The sequence below is a fragment of the Grammomys surdaster genome, unplaced genomic scaffold (assembly GCF_004785775.1).
Source record: "Grammomys surdaster isolate TR1022 unplaced genomic scaffold, NIH_TR_1.0 126133, whole genome shotgun sequence".
NCBI lineage: Eukaryota > Metazoa > Chordata > Mammalia > Rodentia > Muridae > Grammomys > Grammomys surdaster.
Genome location: NW_021620941.1, coordinates 5,752,518 through 5,765,023, shown reverse-complemented (window position 1 = coordinate 5,765,023; position 12,506 = coordinate 5,752,518). Strand labels below are relative to the sequence as shown.

Sequence of the window (12,506 nt, the reverse complement as noted above, 5' to 3'; positions counted from 1 at the left end):
AATAAAAAAATAAAACTTTAAAAAAAAAAAAAAAAAAAAAAAAAAAATTGGAAATCAAAGGCTGGAGAGACAGCTCAGGGCTTAGGAGCTCTGACTACTATTCCAGAGGTTCTGAGTTCAATCCCCAGCAACCACATGGTGGCTCACAAGCATCTTTAATGGGATCTGATGCCCTCTTCTGGTGTGTCTAGAAACAGCTACAGTGTACTCATATCCATAAAATAAATAAATCTTTTAAAAAATGAAAATTGAAATGACACAAGGCATCTGGATCTTGTATAATTTTGTTTCACTTACAGCACACAAATTATATCTTCATAATGATTACAATTTTATATATCCTTTTTAAGAGAGTTCAGAATAAGAGAGTTTAAGCCGACTTAAGGAAAGGACTGGAAAAGTCCTTGATAAGTTACAAACAATAGAACAAAATTTAGATAATCCCTTAAAGAAATTTCAGATGAATACAATCCAAACTCTACATCACCATAGACTGCAAAGAGAGTAGTCTGTGTCTGTTAAGAAAGCTAAAATGATGTTTCCAGCTTTGATAAGGAAGCGGAACCAGATGAACAGGGTCTATTATGCTATTAAGAATTTGAATAGTGGCCCACAGAGGCACAAGACTTAAAGAGATTTAAGGAATCAGTAACAACCGATAGCTTGCATTCACCATATCTAAAATAGACACTTAATAACTGGACCAGGCAAAAATCAATATAATTCCAAAAGATTGGAGAGATTTGATGGCAGCCATCTTAGAGCCTGGCCCTCAACTACAATAGCTAAATGGTGGGAAGATGAGGCTTCAGTTTATGGAGCAATGAAATAGGACTAGAGGTATTGATATTGCCAAGGATCAGTTAGTAGGTGAAGGTTTGTATTCTAAATTAAGAGTGTACATGACCCTTGATGATGTCATCTTAGAACAATGTCACACTACAATGTTTTTAAATGTTTGGGACAGGTTGAACAACTGGGATGATCTGAATCATGTACAAAGATAACCCAGGGTGCAAATGAACCTTTCACTGACTTTTTACAAAGATTAACTACAGCTCTGAATAGAACAATATCAGATCCAACTGCTAGAGAAATTTTAATTGAATCTCTATAGTTTTTGAAAATGCTGATGCTGAATGCAGAAAGAATATTAGACTTTTGAGGGCCAGACCTCTTATGAATGGATTAAAACTACTTTGGATACAGAATCTAATACTCACAATTCATTTGTGGTTGGACAAACAATTACAGGAGATATAAAAACACAATATGCCCATTGCTGTGGCTGTGAATGATCAGGTCACTCTCTAAAGGACTGCAGACATGTTTCCTAAGGATAAGTTCCTCTCTAACCATAATTCACAGAGAAACATTTCTGTAGAAGATGTGGAAGGAACAGACATAAAGCTCATGAATGTAGGTCATCCAAAGATATTGGAAGAATTCCTTAACGCTAGAAAACTGACTAAGGGGTCTCCCTTAAAGCATGGCAAAAACAACATGAGCCTTTATTTCTTGTCCACTGAGGAAAGACTGTTCTGAAAAACAACTAGAAAAATCAAAGCCTGAGAGGTCAATCAGAGCTGCTGAAAACGTAAATAAACCAACAGAGATCGAACAGCTTCTACGGATAAAACGAGATTCTAAACATACCAGGAAACCAGATATTCTGGCAAACTACTATAAATGATAAGAGCCCAAAGTTTAAATCACATTTAGATGGAACTGAGATTGGAGGCTTGGCGGGTTACAAGAGCAGATGTAACAATAATTTCACAAGAGCCCTGAAATCCAGCTTGGCCACTTCAACTAAACTGCTAGTTCGTTAGAAAACTCTTTCTCTGTGTGTCATTCTACTGAGCTAGTCTTTCTCTTGGGCTCCTTTGCTCTCATTTCTAGAACACTATCTCACTGTGTTCCAATTGCTGCTGCTTCATGGTCCCTGCAAGCCCAAAGACACAATCCTTCTCTCTTCCATGAAGGCTTTTCCAAACCAAAAGAGAGATGGATGAGAAGGAGGGAGGAAGAGAGAGAGCCAACAGAACATGCTCTCACAGGTCCAACTGCTATAAAAGAAGCCTCCAGCCTACACCTTACACCCTACACCCTTGACAGGCTGAACCAAGTCCCTGTTACGGTAGGGGGGCGCCAAGCCAAGACAGTGGGGACTGAACCATTTCACCCTGGGGTGGGACATCCCAAGGCCATCCAACTGAGTTTGACTCCACTCATAGAGCAAAGACCATTTGCTCTCCTAAGCAAATTGCCTTAAAATAGGCAGGAACTTTCCATTCTTTAGCATTCTTATCTTTGGAGGCTTTTAGAGACACACCCAAATTGCATTTCCACAGGACATACCTAATAGCATCTGACATCTATGTACGATAATCAAATCTCCTATAACAAGGAAACTTATACTCAATGGTTCAACCACACTTCCTTCATGATAGGGTTTCAAGACTGCTCATCAGCAGTTTGCCAAAAGAGTTACTTGTTCCCATAACACCTAAACCAACTTCTTCTTTTTTATTTTATGTTTTTTGTTTTTTCGAGACAGGATTTCTCTGTTTATCCCTGGCTGTCCTAGAACTCATTCTGTAGACCAGGCTGGCCTCGAACTCAGAAATCCACCTGTCTTTGCCTCCCAAGTGCTGGGATTAAAGGCCTGTACTGCCACCTCTGCCCGGCCTAAATCAACTTATTTGGTTTGATTTTCAAAACAAGGTTCCTCTGTGTAACAGCCCTGGCTGTCTTAGAATTCATTTTGTAGATCAGGCTAGACTTGAACTCACAGAGTTGCCCAAACCAGTTTCTAAAACACCTGTCCCCTATGCTTGCTTTCTTTATGATCAAACTAGAGATTATTATCTATTACATTGTTCCAAGACGTATGGAGACTGCCCTTACTGGTCCTGTAGGAGAAGGTGTTCTATCTTTTATGCAGAATGGGAGATCTTTTATATCCTAGTTAAGAATCCATGACACTCCAGATGGGAGACAGGGGTCACTAGTAAACTTTACTATAGCATCTGTCACAGCCATCAATCACATCAGGCACAATCCAAACAGAGGGTACCCACTCTACACCCTCAGCCCCTAGGTTTAGACACGGTAGAGGTGGTCCAACATCCAACAGAGGTTCTTACCTCCCTAACATCCCCCCTTCTTAGATGACACTGATCCTACATCTCTGTCCTCATCTCTGTCCTTTTCAGATCTTAACCTCTGCACATCAGCTACTAAATAACGCTCTGACTGGCCTCTCTGGAGAGCGCTGGTAGTAAGTCCCCCTGAGTCAAAGTCACAACCACTATCGCTAGCTATCATAGTTAGAGTTTGATTGCTGTGAAGAGACACCATGACCAAGGCAATTCTTATAAGGGACAACGTTTAATTGAGGATGGCTTACAGGTTCAGAGGTTTAATCCATTAGCATCATGGCAGGAAGCATGGCAGCATCCAGGCAGACATGGTGCTGAAGAAGCAGCTGAGAGTTCTACATCTTGATCTGAAGGCAGCCAGGAGAAGACTGACTCTTCCACAATGGGCAGAGCTTGAGCACTAGGAGCCTTTGAAGCCTGCCAACACTGTGACACACTTCCTCCAACAAGGCCACACCTCCTACTAGTAGCACTTTTCACTGACTAACCATATTCAAACCACCACACTAGCCTTATCCACTGAACTATTAGACTCTCTCCCCAGCTGCTCATTGACTGCTCTGAGCTGGAGGGGCTGTGGCACAGCGCTTCAAGCTGCTTTGTGATCCCAAGCAAATCTATCTCTATCTAATCCTGTTGCAGGATATTTGATCACAGTGTGAACCCCAAGATCGTGTTATGGTAATGGCTCAGCCCTTAGTACACGCCTTTAATCCCAAACAAGGTAAAGTTAGTTTGTAGAAGGAAGCATCCATATTTGAAAGTGGTATCTAAGTGGCAGACAAAGGGATGAACCAGAGAAAGATTTGACAGATACGCCCAACTCTCACAAGAAGAGAAGGAAAGGGAAGTTGCTTATGGGAGGAAGGAGGCAGTTTTCTTTCTTTCCTTCTTTCTTTCTTTCTTTCTTTCTTTCTTTCTTTCTTTCTTTCTTTCTTTCTTTCTTTCTTTTTTGGTTTTTCGAGACAGGGTTTCTCTGTGTAGCCCTGGCCGTCCTGGAACTCACTCTGTAGACCAGGCTGGCCTCAAACTCAGAAATCTGCCTGCCTCTGCCTCCCAAGTGCTGGGATTAAAGGCATGCGCCACCACCGCCCGGCGAAAGGAGGCAGTTTTACTGGGAGAGTTTTATACAGACAGGTTGAAGAGAGAACAAGCCAGAGAATGAGATGGGGCCAGATTAGAACAGATTGCCAGAGTTAGTATGAGACCAAGCAGAACCATTCAGGTGAGGCCAAGAGTGAGAAGGCAGATCGAATTAGCCAGCTTGGAGAGTAGTTTGAGCCAGAATAGCTGAGCTGAACCAGCCTATCAGAAAGAACAAGAAAGTGTGAGCTTATTCAGCAGTAAGTCTCAGAGGATGAACTAGGCCTAGATAAGATTGTACAGTGGCTAGAAGCTTCGAGAACTAAATTTAGGTTAGCAGACTTAGGCAATAAGACTCTGAGACAATTACAACAGGCAAATAAAAGTTACTTTACGCTGGGCAGTGGTGGCGCACGCCTTTAATCCCAGCACTTGGGAGGCAGAGGCAGGCAGATTTCTGAGTTCGAGGCCAGCCTGGTCTACAGAGTGAGTTCTAGGACAGTCAGGACTACACAGAGAAACCCTGTCTCGAAAAACCAAAAAAAAAAAAAAAAAAAAAAAGTTACTTTACAAAATCCGAATTCGTTCTTCCCCTGCATGCCTGCCTGGTTTCTCTGACTGATGCCCCACCCCCATCCCCATTTTCTACGCTCCTTCCTAGAGGAGTCCTCTGCATCCACTGAGCTTAGTTGACAATTGATCAGTCAGAGGGTCCTTCTAAGACCCTGGGGCAGACAACCAATGGTCTTTCCAAAAGCCGATAGGCCGATGGAGGAAGCAGAGCCAATAGACTGAACTCTGAGATTCAGAGACTCTGGTTCTTCCTCTCCATGACTCCCTGAAAGTAAGTTTTTCTCCAAAATCATATCTCACATCGTAGCCTGTGTTGGGAGACCTACGATTCCTGCCTAGGAGCAGGACGCTCCGCACGATGGGCCAGATTTGGAAGAACAGAAAAGTTACTGACAAGGTTCAAGCACAGGCAGAGCAAGGCTGAGGGCGTGGATGGGTGGGACTCAGGTGGATTTCAGATTGCGAGGTACTTGCCCACTCCCAGACTTACTTTGCTCCGCCCCAGAGACCGGGAGTCCCGCTGTGTGCTGACGACTGGGCGGCGGAGTTGTGCTCTGGGAAGAAACCCAGTTCCTGATTTCTGGGCTGAGGTTCGCTCCTCCTTCCGTCCTAAAGCTTGGTCAGCCCAAAGGAAGTGTTCCCGAGGACAGTTTCGCTGCATCTGCTCTGCCCTATCCGACCGGGTCCTTGCACCGTACTCCACCATAGCGGTTGAAGGGGAGGAGGAGGAGGAAGGGGAGAAGGAGAGGGAGGAGGAGGAGAAGAGGGTGGTCCTGGTGCCCGCAGAAGCCCAGACAGAGTTCAGGTGCCTGTCTGCCGCCCCAGCTTCTGGAACTTAATCCCCTCTTGGACCTGCAGGGTTTGGATCTGAGTTTGGTATCTGCTGAGCAGTTCTGTCCAGCCCGAGCCTGAGGCTAGTGGGGCGGGAAATAGCGAGCTGGGTAGGGAAAATGGGGCCCTCTAGAGGGCGAGAGAGGGAACAGGTTTGCCGGAACAGAGTGCGCACAGCCGTAACATTCAGGACTCCAGACCTGGGATCTTTCTCCAATTTCAGGCCCACCATACTCTGTGGCCCGTAGCATTATCACGTCTTCCCCAACCCTTTGGTGGTGAAGAACCAACAAGTAAAAGGTCTTTGAGCCGAAGATTACTGAAGTACCTTCTGCCTGTGTCGCAAAGCTCAGACCCCGCCTCTCCCAGGTGGCCAGAAATAGCTTTAGGAAATTAAGGGGGCAGGAGAAGTGCTGGGAAGGGCATAGAGGAGACTCCAAAAGGCAACTCCCCACAGGACTCAGAGACCTGTGCCAACGAGCAGGGAGAACGCCAAGGCCAGAGTTTGCCTCCATGAACTGAGGTCACTGGGAACGCTGTCCCAGTCCATTCCTAGGTGGCCCTTTATTACTTTGTTGATGAATGGACAGAGCTTAGGCATAAACCTCTGCCTGGGGGTGACATCCTAGCTGCCACGGAACTTGAGGTCAGCTGAAGGGAGAAAATAATTGGAACATTTCTTTGCAGGTGTTCTGAGACCTCAAGTGAGATAAGCTCAGAGCCTGACAGACCTAAGGTCCTTAGGGGTCCCTGAAGGTGCCCAGCTTCTGTTCAGCACCCAGTGATGACCCGCCGAAGACTGGCCCTGGGCTTACCGTTCTCCCTGTTCGTTGGCACGGGTCTCTGGGTCCTGTAGTGAGTTGCCTTTTGGTCTCCTCCATGCCCTATCCCAGCACTTCTCCTGACCCCTAAACGTGATACTCAACCAGTTTTTCAGGACCCATCAACCCCTTGAGGCTCAGGATCCTCCAGCCTCAGGCAGGCTAACGTTGTTAGCTTTTGTGTTTTGCCATGACTTGGCTTTCCCCAGCCTATTATTTGCCATGTTTTTGCCTAGATTGTCCTTGAAACCATGTTCATAAGTGGTAGATTTTGGCTCGAAGCTTAGAACAGACAACAACAGGTCAAATGGTTCCAAAGGGGAGGGGGTTTATTCAAGAGATAGGGCAAAGGTCGGGGGAGAGAAATGGGAGAAGTCGGAGAAAGTAGAGAGAGAGAGGAGAGAAATGGAGGCCGGCCATGACCACGTGGAGAGACGGGGAAGGGAAGGAGGGAGAGGTGAGGGGACAGAGAGAAGCTAGAGGAAAGAGAGCAAGAGAACAAGAGAGAGAGGAGGAGGCAAGCAGCCCCTTTTATAGTGGGCAGGCCTACCTGGCTGTTGCCAGGTAACTGTGGGGAGGAGCATACCTGGGTGTTGCCAGATAACTGTGGAGGTGGAGTTTAGACAGAATACTAACATTATCCATAAATGGATTAGTATTATCCACACTTATGATCCAGATCTTGAGACATACTGGTCATGCTTATAAAGATATTATGAAAAGGAATTAAGGAGAAGCTTAGGTCCAGACAAATTGGTACACACCTTTAATCCCAGGAGACAGAGGCAAGTAGATCTCTGAGTTCAAAGCCACCCTGGTACAGAGCAAGTTTCAGGTAAAGAAAAGTTTAGGTCCCTGCATTGTTGGTACACGCCTTTAATCCCAGTACTCAGGAAACAAGGATATGCAGACCTCTAATATCAAAGCCAGTCTGTGGTCCTCTCCCCCACCCACTCCTGGGGTTGTTGGCCACTGGCCCAGGAAGACAAAGGGAGCAGAGTCAATGAACAGGCTTTCAGATGACAGCCCATGAGTATGAATGGAAGTGGCCACATTTTGGAATCACATTTCAGATCAGCTTGGGGGAGACAGATCAACTTTATTTGGGGTGAATCAAGGGTTATATAGTTTTGGGGAAGGGGGAAGGAATATCTGGGATGGATAAAGGTCATGGGGTGAAGGCTAAGTGAGATACCTCGTTAGCATGGGGAGGCACTTCAGGAATCTCAGGTGCTTGCTCAAAAGGTTTCTTATCAGAAAAGAGGTAGCTAAACCTGTAATCTAACCGAGGCTACAACTCGACTTCCCCAAAAAGAGGGTGTGGGGGTTTCGAGGTCCCCAGACAAGGTCAGAGAAGGAGGAGGTAAAGGGGGGCTGCCATTTTGCACTGAGCTTGGGACTTTCTGGTAATGTCAGACATGGACCTTAGTAGCAAGGTTTCTCCATATCAGTTTATAGAGCAAGTTCCAGAACAGCCAAGCTCTGTCAGAGAAGGATATCATCGAATGTGGTGCTCGTGAATCATGACACAAGAGGAACCAGCATGGAATTGGTGAGGTAGAGCAAATGCAAACTCCAGAAGTCTCAGAACTTGAGACCAGCAAGAGTAGAACCAGCCCCTTCCCTGTCACAGGCCCAACATCTGGAATGCCTTCTCTCCAAGCCTTACATACCAAAGACCTTCCTTCCCTAGATAGTCTCATGCCATTCCACAAAATTATATAACCCTTGGTTCACCCCAAATAAGATGTCTATGTTCAAACCCACCCCACCAGCTAATAAAGAAATATGAGCAAGATAAGATCATCTCAGAGAGTTGCTGCATTAAAGATCATCAGAGAAGGCCTTCACCTAAAAGAGCCATAACACTGAGATTCTTGGAGAAGCTCTTCTCGCTCCCCACCCTCTTGGCACTTGCTCCCAACCAACTAGTATTTGGCTTGTCCCAGACTCCACTTCCCCCTTCCAGCCTGGAAGAGAGGTGGACTGTGGACCCCACTCATTCATTCCAGACTTTACCCTGTGCTCTCTGAGCTGGTATACTGGCAGTGTCTGGACACCCTGAAAGGAGAGGTGGAACCTGAAACCACAATCAAAACCAGAACACTAGTGAAGTTGTAACAGAACAAGGGGGCCATGTTCTGCAGAACTTGGCAGCTTCAGCCACATGGCTCTGACTTTAGAGTCAAGAATAGAAGGGGCTAGTGGGACAGTTGATGCTTGTTAGCTGGAGCTAAGACCAGACCAGCATTTCTGAAACAAAATCTTCGGTTTTCTGAGAGCACAAAGAAGCTGCGTTCCAGAGATAGACATCATGCTGGTAGCTAGACTTAGTAATGTGTAAGAGTCACCCATGTGCTACTGGTCTTGAAGGCATGGAGAGCAGCTAAATCTTGGCACTCTGAAATGCCAGGAAAGGCCATTGATGAAGGTACAGCCTCAGTGGCAGTTGAAGGCCAAGGACTGAAGGGATCATACAAAGAAGTTAAGACCATGAAGAGAGCCTATAACAGGCTATTGGTGAAGCCTAGCTGCAGTGGAAGACCCCAGTGTATTGGAGATGCCAGTATCATGGGATGATCACCAAGAACAGCAGCAACAGTGGAGTGAAGTCAGCCAGAGCCTAGAGTGCTACAGAGGGCAGAGTTGGAGAAGTGACACAAGCCCTTCGGAGGAGCCCAGAAGATCATGTGTGGATCCCAGACATTGGAACAAGAAGCTGTAACATTGAAGTTGCCTTGGAGACCGTAAGATGTTCTATATGCCAGACCCCTGGGTTATCTGCTGAGGAAAGTGCTAATGGAAAATGGAACCAGCCTAAGAGAAAGAATTGCTATCAACAAAGCTGAAAGGCATTGGACATGATAATGCAGAGTTTGGGGTTTGTCCAGCTGGGTTTTTGTCTTCCACTGGTCCATTACTTCCTCACTATGATGTTTTGGAATGGTAATGTATGTCCTGTGATGTTGGAAATATGTGATCTGCTTTTGATTTTGATTTTATATAGGATTACAGTTAAGAGATTGCATTTAGAAGAGACTGAAGCGGTAAATTGTTATTCCGCTCTAAACTCCCAGTGGGTGCATGTACCTCCTCTGCCAATGAAACACACACACACACACACACACACACACACACACACACACACACACAGAGGCTTGTATGCCTTTCCATCTGGGATCCAAAACATTGGGGCAGGTGGCACACATACCTGCCAGGAAGTTGAGAGGGGGTTCAGAATAACACCACTTCAAGAGACTTTGAACTTTTACCCACTGTTGACACTGTGATAAACTGTGGAGACTTTTGAAGTTGGCCTAAATGCATTTTGCATTATGTTATAGCTATAAGCCTGTGGAGACCAAAGACATGGAATGTAGTAGTTTGAATAAGTCTGTCCCCTATAGATTCATGTTTGAACGCTAGTCCCATAGGGGTTGACATATTAGGAGGTGTGGCCTTATTGGAGGATGTGGTCTTGTTGGAGGAAGTGTGTCACTGTGTAGGTGGGCTTTGAAGCTTCCTGTGCTTAGGCTCTGTCCAGTGCAGAAGACCGTCCCCATCTACTGCCTTCAGATCAAGATGTAGATCTCTAGGCTCCTCCAGCACCATGTCTGCCTGCATGCTTGCCACCATGGTGATAATGGACTGAACCTCTGAAACTGTAAGCTCGTGCTAATTAAATGTTTGCCTTTATGAGTTGCCTTGGTCATGGTATCTTTTCACAATAATGAACCCTAAGTAAAACAATAGGGAAATTCTCACAGGTGCCTCCCCTAGAGAGAGAACTACAGGTAACTGATGTTTGTTGGGAGATGGCGAATCAATCTTCTTTGGGGATAAACTCCCCAATGAGGTAGCCAAACCCCAAAAGATTAGCCCTAAACACATACGAGCAACATTAAATAAACTCAGTTGACTGTGTTTAGTTTTTTAAAGATTTACATCTTCGTGCCAGAAGAGGGTGTCAGACCCCATTTCAGATGGCTGTGAGCCACCATGTGGTTGCTGGGAATTGAACTCTGGACCTCTGGAAAAACAGAGTGCTCTTAACCGATGTACCGTCCATCTCTCCAGCCCAGCAGACTGTACTGATAAACTGTGTGTGTCTGTGTAACTGTTATAATGAAGGAATAAGCCATGGATTTCAGCAGTGGGACAGACATGGGAGGAACTAGAGGAAGAAGATGATCCAAACACAGTGCTCATATGATATTCCCAAAGAATCAGAAAAAGCCAGATGTGGTGGTACGCATTTGTTATCCTAGCTCAAGAGAGCTGGAGATGGTCAGTACCCTGGAACCAATTGGCCATTCAGTCTATCCTAATCAGTGAGCTTCAGATCAGTAAAAGAGACTATGTCACAAAAGGTGGATAGTGTCCGAGGAGCAGCACTAGAAATTGTGCTCCAGGTTCAAACACTCTGTCCCTTCATGAACAGTGGCTTCCATCATCATGGCTGAGCTTATAAGGGCTGGCCACACAACTCTGCATTGCTTGGGGTCCATGTCAGGGTACCAATACCCACCCAACACCTCCAGCCGTCCTCTCTAAGATGCCTTGGCTCTGAGGAGACTTCTTAGACAGGGTTCAGGACCCCTACCTTCAACTCCTTGCCTGGTATCACTGGGCACTCCAAGCCCTAGTTCCTCAGAGATGCCATCATACCTCCTGGGTTCCTATACAGCACAGCTTTGGGGCTTGTTGACCTTGTTTCAAAACCATAATTGGGCCTCACCATGACCTGTGACAGGTAGGATCTCGGTGACTTCTGAAAGCCTGTTTCTTACATTGAAAATGGGTTAGTGGCTGGAGACATGGCTCAGTGATTCAGAGCACTGGCTGCTCTTCCAGAGGAGCCAGGTTCAATTCCCAGCATCTACAAGGGACCAGATATCCTCTTCTGGATTCCTTGAACATAAGTGCTACAGAAATGTATCATACACATAAGTAGTAAAATAAATTGAAAAGAAAGAAAAGAGAAGTGAGTTAGTGACTGTCCCTGTAAGTGTGCTTCAAAATAAAACAGGGAAATGGAGGACCTCCAAAGGCTGAGACAGGAGAGCAACTGGGTGGGGAAGGCCCAACACAGGCCAGAGGATGAGTCCTGCTTTTAAGTCTCTCAGGCACAGTTGGAGGTGGTCACAAAGGTGGTTAGCTGTGAAGGTTAGTGCCACTGCTCATTATAAATGAGGCTTTTTATTTAAGCATTTTATTTTTTCTATTTTGAGACAGGGTCTCACTCTGCAGGCCTGGCTGGCATGAAACTTACTACGTAGATCAGGATGGCCTTATACTCACAGAGATCTATCTGCCTGCCTCTGCCTCCCCAGAGCTGGAGTTTAAGGTGTGCATCACCACACCCAGCAAGATTTATTTTTACTTATGTGTATGTGTGTAACCAATAAGACAGTGTTGGCACTCCAGAATTGGTGCTGGGAACTGAACTATGGTACTCTGGAAAAGCAGCAATTGTTCTTACCAGTGGAACCATCTCTCCAACTTCCCAAATGAGGTTTAATCCCGAGTAATCAAGGACTCCTTGGTAGAAGTAATTTTCCAGACCCCAACACCTTCTCATCCCCAGGTACAAGAAGCTCCTCTTAGGTTCTCTCCTAACCCTCATACCAGCCAGAGGCAACCTGATTCTCTGTGGTGACAAGGATGAGAAAGCATAGGAGAGATGGAGGTCCAGGGAGGGACTGAAGGAGCGACTTGGCTTTCCTGCCAGTCTCAGAGTCTACTGCCACCAAGCTGAGTCCTGCAGGTGGTGTCGAGGTACCTAGGTAACAGAATGTCCAGGATCTCCATGTCCACCCAGACTTAGCACCCGTGACAGTGATTCTAAACCCTACAGGGGTAGAAGTACAGCGCAGCCGGCTGAGCTGAGAGACACAGGAGACCAGCCCAGAGAAGCTCTTCGAGCGCGGCGCGTGCGCGCGGCTAGGCGGGGTCACGTGCGCGCGCCGTGCCGTGGACACCAGGCCGACATCCCAGGTCCAGTCGCCTGCGCCGGGAGGGAAAGGAGGCCGAG

At 46.2% G+C, this 12,506-nt stretch overlaps 1 long non-coding RNA gene across 1 annotated transcript in view; it reads right to left on the bottom strand.

The window, feature by feature from the left end:
- LOC114612195 overlaps positions 1-5,398 on the bottom strand; it is a 20,054-nt gene extending 14,656 nt beyond the window's left edge. The window contains exon 1 of the long non-coding RNA XR_003709945.1: positions 5,311-5,398. This is a non-coding gene — a long non-coding RNA (uncharacterized LOC114612195). The remainder of the gene's footprint in view (positions 1-5,310) is intronic.
- Positions 5,399-12,506: the final 7,108 nt, after the last annotated feature.